This window comes from Penaeus japonicus, unplaced genomic scaffold, assembly GCF_977035675.1.
Source record: "Penaeus japonicus unplaced genomic scaffold, GWHDUDI00000001_assembly GWHDUDI00000040, whole genome shotgun sequence".
NCBI classification, from domain to species: domain Eukaryota; kingdom Metazoa; phylum Arthropoda; class Malacostraca; order Decapoda; family Penaeidae; genus Penaeus; species Penaeus japonicus.
The window spans coordinates 21,221,947-21,229,446 of record NW_028234442.1 but is presented as its reverse complement, the minus strand read 5'-3'; the positions used below and the strand labels follow the sequence as shown (position 1 = coordinate 21,229,446).

Sequence of the window (7,500 nt, the reverse complement as noted above, 5' to 3'; positions counted from 1 at the left end):
GCAGGTGATGATGTGGATGTGGGTGTGGAGGAGAGAGTGTGGGTAGGGTTTGGGGAGGGTGTGGGGAGGGTGTGGGGAGGGTGTGGGTAGGGGGTGGGTGTGGGTAGGGTGTGGGTGTGGGTGAGGGTGTGGGTGTGGAGGGGAGAGTGTGGGTAGGGTGTGGGTAGGGTGTGGGTAGGGTATGGGGGAGGGTGTGGGGGAGGGTGTGGGGGAGGGTGTGGGGGAGGGTGTGGGTAGGGTGTGGGGGGGGGTGTGGGTAGGGTGTGGGTAGGGTGTGGGTAGGGTGTGGGGGTGGGTAGGGGGTGGGTAGTGTTGTTGTGGTAGGGTGTGGGTGAGTGTGAGTGAGGGTGTGGGTGAGTGTGAGTGAGGGTGTGGGTGAGGGTGAGGGTGAGGGTATGGATGAGGGTGTGGGTGAGAGTGAGGGTGTGGGTGTGGAGGGGAGACTGTGGGTAAGGTTTGGGTAGGGTGTGGGTAGGGTGTGGGTGTGGGTAGGGTGTGGGTGTGGGTGTGGGTGAGTGTGAGTGAGGGTGTGGGTGTGGAGGGGAGTGTGTGGGTAGGTTGTGGGTAGTTGTGGGTAGGTGTGGGTAGGGTATGGGGGAGGGTGGGGGAGGATGCTGGGGGTGGGTGTGGGTGTAGGGTGTGGGGGAGGGGGTGGGGTAGGGTTTGGGGAGGGTTGGGTAGTGATTGGGGAGTGTGGTAGGGTGTGGGGGAAGGGTGTGGGGGGTGGTGGGGAGGGGTGAGTAGGTGTGGGGAGGGTGTGGGTCGGGGTGTGGGTAGGGTGAGGGTCTGGGTCTGGGTGGGGAGAGGGGAGAGTGGTGAGGGTGGAGGTGAGGGTGACTGTGTGGGTGTCGTGAGCGTGTGGGATAGGGTGTGGGTAGGGTGTGGGTAGGGTGTGGGTGTGGGTAGGGTGTGGGTAGGGTGTGGGTAGGGGGTGGGTAGTGTGTGGGTTGTGGGTGTGGTGTGCGTATGGCGTGTAGGTGCGTGTGCGTATGTAGGCTGTGATGGGTGTGCGTGTGTGCGTAAGGGAGAGATGTGCGTGTGCGATGTGCCGTGTGCGTATGGGGATGTGGTGTTACGTGCGTATGGATGTGCGTGTGCGTATGGGTGTGCGTGTGCGTATGGGTGTGCGTGTGCGTATGGGTGTGCGTGTGGGTGTTGTTTGATAGGGTTGGTGGGCGTGTGGGTGGGGTGTGGGCGTGTGGGTATGTGGGTGGGGTGTAGGGTTGGGTTTGGGTTGGGTGTGGATGTGGTGTGGGTAGGGTGTGGGTAGGGTGTGGGTAGGGTGTGGGTAGGGTGTGGGTGGGTGTGGGTGGGTGTGGGTGGGTGTGGGGTGTGTTTGCGGGGTGTGGGGACTTCAAAGATATTACTTGGGTTGTTCGTGGATAGTATGTGTTTGCCTGTATGAGAGTATGTACATGCGTATGTGCATGAGTATAGTGACAATAAAAACAACACCAACAAAAATAACAATAGCAAACATAACAACAACTAAACAACAAAAAACAGCAATAATAATAACAAAAACAAACAAAAACATTTTTCTTTTTCTTCTTCTTTTTCATTTTCTTCTTCTTTTTCTTTACCTGTTGATCTTGCTTCTACCTTTTCCTTCCCCATCGCCGGGAGTATGAATCGATGACTTGGTTCTTTGCGTGCATAATAGGTTCATAGTCTCGTCACGCGTGTAAGTCAACCAAAATAATTGAAATAATAGAAATAATAGAAATAATAGAAAACAATATTAAGACAAAAAAATACAATACAATAAGACTAAAAAAAAATGCAATACAATAAGACTGAAAAAATACAATACAATAAGACTAAAAAAAATACAATACAATAAGACTAAAAAAATACAATACAATAAGACGAAACAAAAAAACAACAACAACATAAGACGAAAAAATAAATAAAATAAAAACACAGTAAAAAAAAAAAAAAAAAAAAAATCATATGCTAACTGTATAGTACCCTTTAACTCACAAAAAATAAACACATAACGGAAAACGACCTTGGTACGACTAGCACCGCACTGTACTTGCAACTCGACGTCCCTCCTTTCCACGTGCAACACGACACCCTCGCCATGATACTGCTGAGCTTATGCAACAACGGTTGCAATAGGGTGGGAGCCACTGCAGTGTTGATATAATTCTCAAAGGGCGGTCGCCTGGGCTTTTGTTTTGCTTATTTCTTGCAGCTTTAGGCATCTTCAGATTTTTAATAAAATATTAACGGTAATGAATAAAATCATTATTATTAGTAATAATGATGATAATAATTAATAAACAAATAAAATAAAGAATGACAAGACAATGTTAAATGAAAATAACGATAATAAAACAATAGTAATAACAATAACAAAAATAATCATAACAATAATAAAAAATATATAATAAAAAGTCAAATAATAACAATATCACCATATCAAGTAAAAAAAATAATAATGATAATAAATAAATAACAATAATAAACAACCCCCCTATAACATACTTCCACCAGAGCTTTATAAATCCAAGGCAAAGCTTTATTACACCAAAAGCTAAATCAACACAGACTGAATGCTTGGCCACTCGACTACGCGCCTTATCAATAGATTTACGCTGTACGGACTCCATTGCTGTTGTATCGAGCGTGTATAAATATATCCAACATAAAAAAAAAAGATAAGAGAGAGGTGAGGGGAATAAAAGAGGGGGGTGGGTATATCGGATAAAAGTAATATATGAAAATAGTAATACATACGTATCTAAACACACACACACACACACACACACACACACACACACACACACACTAATGCACAATTGTCATATACGTTGTCTGTCCTCACAATTCAAAATTTCATAATACGTTCTCCCCACACCCGACTCTGCAATCTGGCTCTCTGCATATATTTCAAGCATTCGAATTTGAGCTCAAAATCTGTATTCATATACGCGAGATACACGGAGGAAAAAAAAGGGAGATTAAATAATCCTTTCCCTTAAGAGTTGGGTAGGAGGTTGGTAAGCCTGTGGGTTAGAACAAAGGTTGGTATTCCTGCCTCAAGTGTGGTCGAGATGGGGGGTGCGGTGCGGAAGTGACGGTGGTACACTGTATGGTACCAAGGGGTATTCTTACTTGAGTGGTACCGCTGTCATATTTACACGTCGTTGTTATCATCATTTACTGCTGTTATCATCATTTCCATTATAATTATATCTACCATCAATATTATCATTACTCAGTCCCCCACACCCTCAGGAACATGGTATCCGAACCCTATCGCAGCGCGTAAAACTGATACCACAAGCTAAACAAAAGTACCACGTCGGTGTAGGCAGCATAACAGGTGTTAGACATGTTAAGAAAAAGAAAACGTGCATGCACTGTCAAAGCGACTGAACAACGACAGCTCACATCCAGAAAGACATGTCTGCCTAACACACACATTTCCCCAATTAAGAGTCTCGCTATAAAGAGCCTCCTAGTCTCCTCCCTCTCCCTCCTCCCCTTCTCCTCTCCCTCCGTCCTCCCACTTCTCCTCTCCCTCCCTCTGTCCTCCCACTTCCCCTCTCCCTCTCTCTGTCCTCCCACTTCCCCTCTCCCTCTCTCTGTCCTCCCACTTCCCCTCTCCCTCTCTCTGTCCTCCCACTTCCCCTCTCCCTCTCTCTGTCCTCCCACTTCCCCTCTCCCTCTCTCCCTCCTCCCACTTCCCCTCTCCCTCCCTCCTCCCCTTCCCCTCTCTCTTCCTCCTCCAACTTCCCCTCTCCCTCCCTCCTCCCCTTCCCCTCTCTCTTCCTCCTCCCCTTCCCCTCTCTCTTCCTCCTCCCCTTCCCCTCTCTCTTCCTCTCACTTCCCCTCCCTCCTCCCCCTTCCCCTCTCCCTCCTCCTCCTTCCCCTCTCCTTCTCTCTCCACCCTCCCTCTCCCTCCTCTCCACTCTCTCCCTTCCCCTTCCTCTCCACTTCTCCCTCCGTCCTTCCACTTCCCCTCTCCCTCCCTCCTCCCCTTCCCCTTCTCCTCCCCCCTCACACTTCCTCCCCATCTCTCCCCGGTTTCCCGTGACACTGAAAACAACAGTGACAAAAATCGAAGCGAGGCCATGGAAAGGAAAGAAGCACTCAAAGTAAAAAATAAATAAATAAATAAATAAAAATGAATAAAAAGACCAATAGAGAATGGTTGATAATGGAATGCAGTAATAAAAACAACTAAAAAAAGAACGAATAAGAAAAACGGATATAAAAATGAAAGAAAATAAGTGACTGGTAAGGAAATAGAATCAAAACGGAACAGAAAAGACTACGGGAAAAATGAACACGACACAAGGACAGAGAAAGAGAAAGAGAATGGGAGAGAAAATGACCAGCAAAGAAAAATGTCATAAAACATAATGATAAAAACAACAATAATAAAATTAACAATAATAATTATTATTATCATTATTATTATCATCATCATAATGATAAAAAAAATAAAAGGCAGTCTAAAAGGGGGAATAAGGAAAACAAAAAAATACAAGACATGGCGAACGTGGAATAATGTTAGCGAACCTTATAGGGTTAACAACACCTGCAACGGAGAGGGGAGGATAAAACAACCAACACCCGCGAAAAAACAGAGCTTGGAATGAGAGAGAGATATAAAAAGAAAGAGGGAGAAAGAGAAAGAGAAAGAGAGAAAGATATATATATATATATATATATATATATATATATATTTATAAATATATATATTTATATATATACATATATATATTATAATATAAATAATATATATATATATATATATATATATATATATATATATTTATAAATATATATATTTATATATATACATATATATAGAGAGAGATACAAGCTCAAACGAAGGGGAAAAGTACATGCAAGGGGAGAGAGGTAGGGAGGAGAGCGTAGGGGAGGGATGGTGGGGAGACGGAAAGGCATGCCATAATGGAGTGATGAAAACAAAAGAGTAAAAAAATAAATAGAAAAAAAAGTGTTGGGTGAAAACTGACCTAAGCTAACAGCGCAACGGAACGGTAGGGCAGGTAAAAACTACTCTTTTATAAATGCACAGTACAGAAACTCAAATAAAACGGAACAACGAAAGGGAAAGACAAAAGACAAAAGGACAATAAAAACGGATCACAGCAGAAACATAAACAAAATATAACACAAAAACAGATTACAAGAGATGTAAAAAAAAATAAATAAAAAATAATTAAATCGAAATAACAAAAGAAGAAAAAGACGAAACACATACAAAAAAATATATATATACCAAACTTCAAATCCAATAACAAAAATATTTTTTTTAAAAATCACGAAATAAATAAAAGGAAAAAAGAGACAAAAACACTCCCAAAAAAGTTGGACATTTTCCCCTTCTCACCTTCGTAGTGCATTCCTACCCACTCAAGGACATTCTCAGCTAGATCCCTCGGCCTTGTTTCCCCTCGCGTGGCCTTCTTCCCTCAAATGCCGACTTGATCCGCCCATGAACTTCATGAGGACTTGCGGCCCTCATAAAACCTCACTCCCCCTCACAGACACCTGCTTCTCTTCGCACGGAGACTTTTTGTTCTCGGAGAAACAAGAACGATTAGAGGATTTAAAAAAAAAATGTTCGCGGGAATACAAGCCCGGAAATAAAAAGTCATGAAGGGCCTTCTTCTTCTTCTTCTTCTTCTTTTCTCTCTCTCTTGTTCCCTCCTCATGAGAGCTTATATTCCTCACGAATTAATTTATAAAAAAAACTCACGCAATTCGGAGGACCAAGCGTACTCTACAGCTCACGAGAAGGGACTTCCCTACTGGAAACTGATGTCCTCATAAAGCCCTGGTCCTGCTTCGAGATCCTGCAGGCTTTATGAGGGCGGTCGTCCTAACAGAGAGCCCAGGTCAATGAAGCAGGTGAAGATATCTCACAAAAGGAGGGGGAGGGAGGGGCCCTGGCGCTACAGCGTGTCATTGCAAGAGAACTCCCAAGTTAACCTATTCATAATTCACAGAACAAACAGTAACAATAAAAGAAGTTTCGATCGTGGATGCGAGACAACTGCCACGCCACAGACAGGATACACGCATAGGCTTTCGGGTTTCCGGAAGATCGCGAGTCTTTACCACAGTGTCTCGTGGATATCGGAAGCAGACGGAACCGGGCCGGAGGAACGTCGCCGACGCCCGCCCTCGCTCACTCTCCAAGTGCAACTGGCGAGAGACTGGGCCACACGCCACCACCTCGCCTGCCAGGGGAGGTGCCTCGCGGCTGCCTGCCTGCCTGCCTGCCTGCCTGCCTCCTGCCTGCCGTCTGCACCCGCTCGGGCTCCTCACACTCCCTCACACTACTAAGTACACACACACAATGGACGTACACCTGGACCACGCCTCTTATGTACACCGCTGTGTGGAGACACCCTCTTGTTCTCCGGTGCAAATGCAAGGGTTTCAGGCCACACACTCTCCTCTCCTTCCTGAGTTGCAGGATCTGAACGCCAGGCTACGTTCGCACTTCACTTCCTCCCTCTGGGTCATGCATGGGCGCCTCGGAACCGCCAGCATTAGGACTTACCAGAGGTGTTCTATATGTTGCAATGGCAGACACACCAGTCACTCGCTCTCGTTTACTCGAACTTTATTCCCGGCGAAGAAGGGTGGGAGGAAGTGACAGAGGCAGACAGGCATTGAGAGAGAGAGAAAGAGAGAAAGAGAGTGATAGGGATAGATGGAGAAGGAGAGAGAGAGAGAGAGAGAGAGAGAGAGAGAGAGAGAGAGAGAGAGAGAGAGAGAGAGAGAGAGAGAGAGAGAGAGAGAGAGAGAGAGAGAGAGAACCGCACCCACTCTCCCACCCACACACACACACACACAGACTCACTTACTTAGCCACCTACCCACTCTCCCACCCACACCCACACACAGACCCACTTGCCCACCCACATCCACACCCACACCCACACACATCCACACGTCCAAATACCGCGCAGACGGCGCGGCCCGACAGCCCAGCAAGTAAGACGGATTCCACGTCGAGAGGAGACCATCCGTCAAGCGTCCACCTGACCTGGGTCGACCTCGCACAATATAACCTCTGACTGCCATAGTTTCGCCACGGATTTAAAGAAGAGAAGAAGAGGAAGAAGAAGAAGAAGAAGAAGAAGAAGAAAAAGAAGAAGAAGAAGAAAGAAGAAGAAGAAAGAAGAGGGAAGAGGCGGGAGAAAAAATAAGACGGAAAAGAAAGAGGAGAGAAAAAAATAACAAGACCAAGACGAATAAAGAGAAGAAGAACAAGGAAAAAATAAGGGGGGAAAATAGGTCAAACAAGCGTCGACACACGAGACGAAGACCCGCTTATTGAAGGTCACGTCCTGTCTCCACTCCCCTCTACTTAAAGCAACGACCTTCACAAGCGAATGGGAAGGCCACTAAAAGACGCGTGGGGGAGGAGGAGATGGTGGAGGAGGAGGAGGAGGAGGAGGAGGAGGAGGAGGAGGTAGAGGAGAAAATGTAGGAAGGAGG

The 7,500-nt window shown here is 45.9% G+C and overlaps 1 protein-coding gene across 10 annotated transcripts in view; it reads right to left on the bottom strand.

The window, feature by feature from the left end:
• The window catches only part of LOC122258856 (Ankyrin-repeat, SH3-domain, and Proline-rich-region containing Protein), a 565,439-nt gene that overhangs the window by 87,119 nt on the left and 470,820 nt on the right, over positions 1–7,500 (bottom strand). Inside the window, exon 1 of one of the 10 annotated variants that reach the window (XM_043025116.2) lies at positions 6,109–6,183. The exons of the other annotated variants lie outside the window; for them this stretch is intronic. The gene's annotated coding sequence lies outside the window, so the exon portion shown is untranslated. Of the gene's footprint in view, positions 1–6,108; positions 6,184–7,500 lie in introns of those variants that run through there. 10 annotated transcript variants of the gene reach the window in all.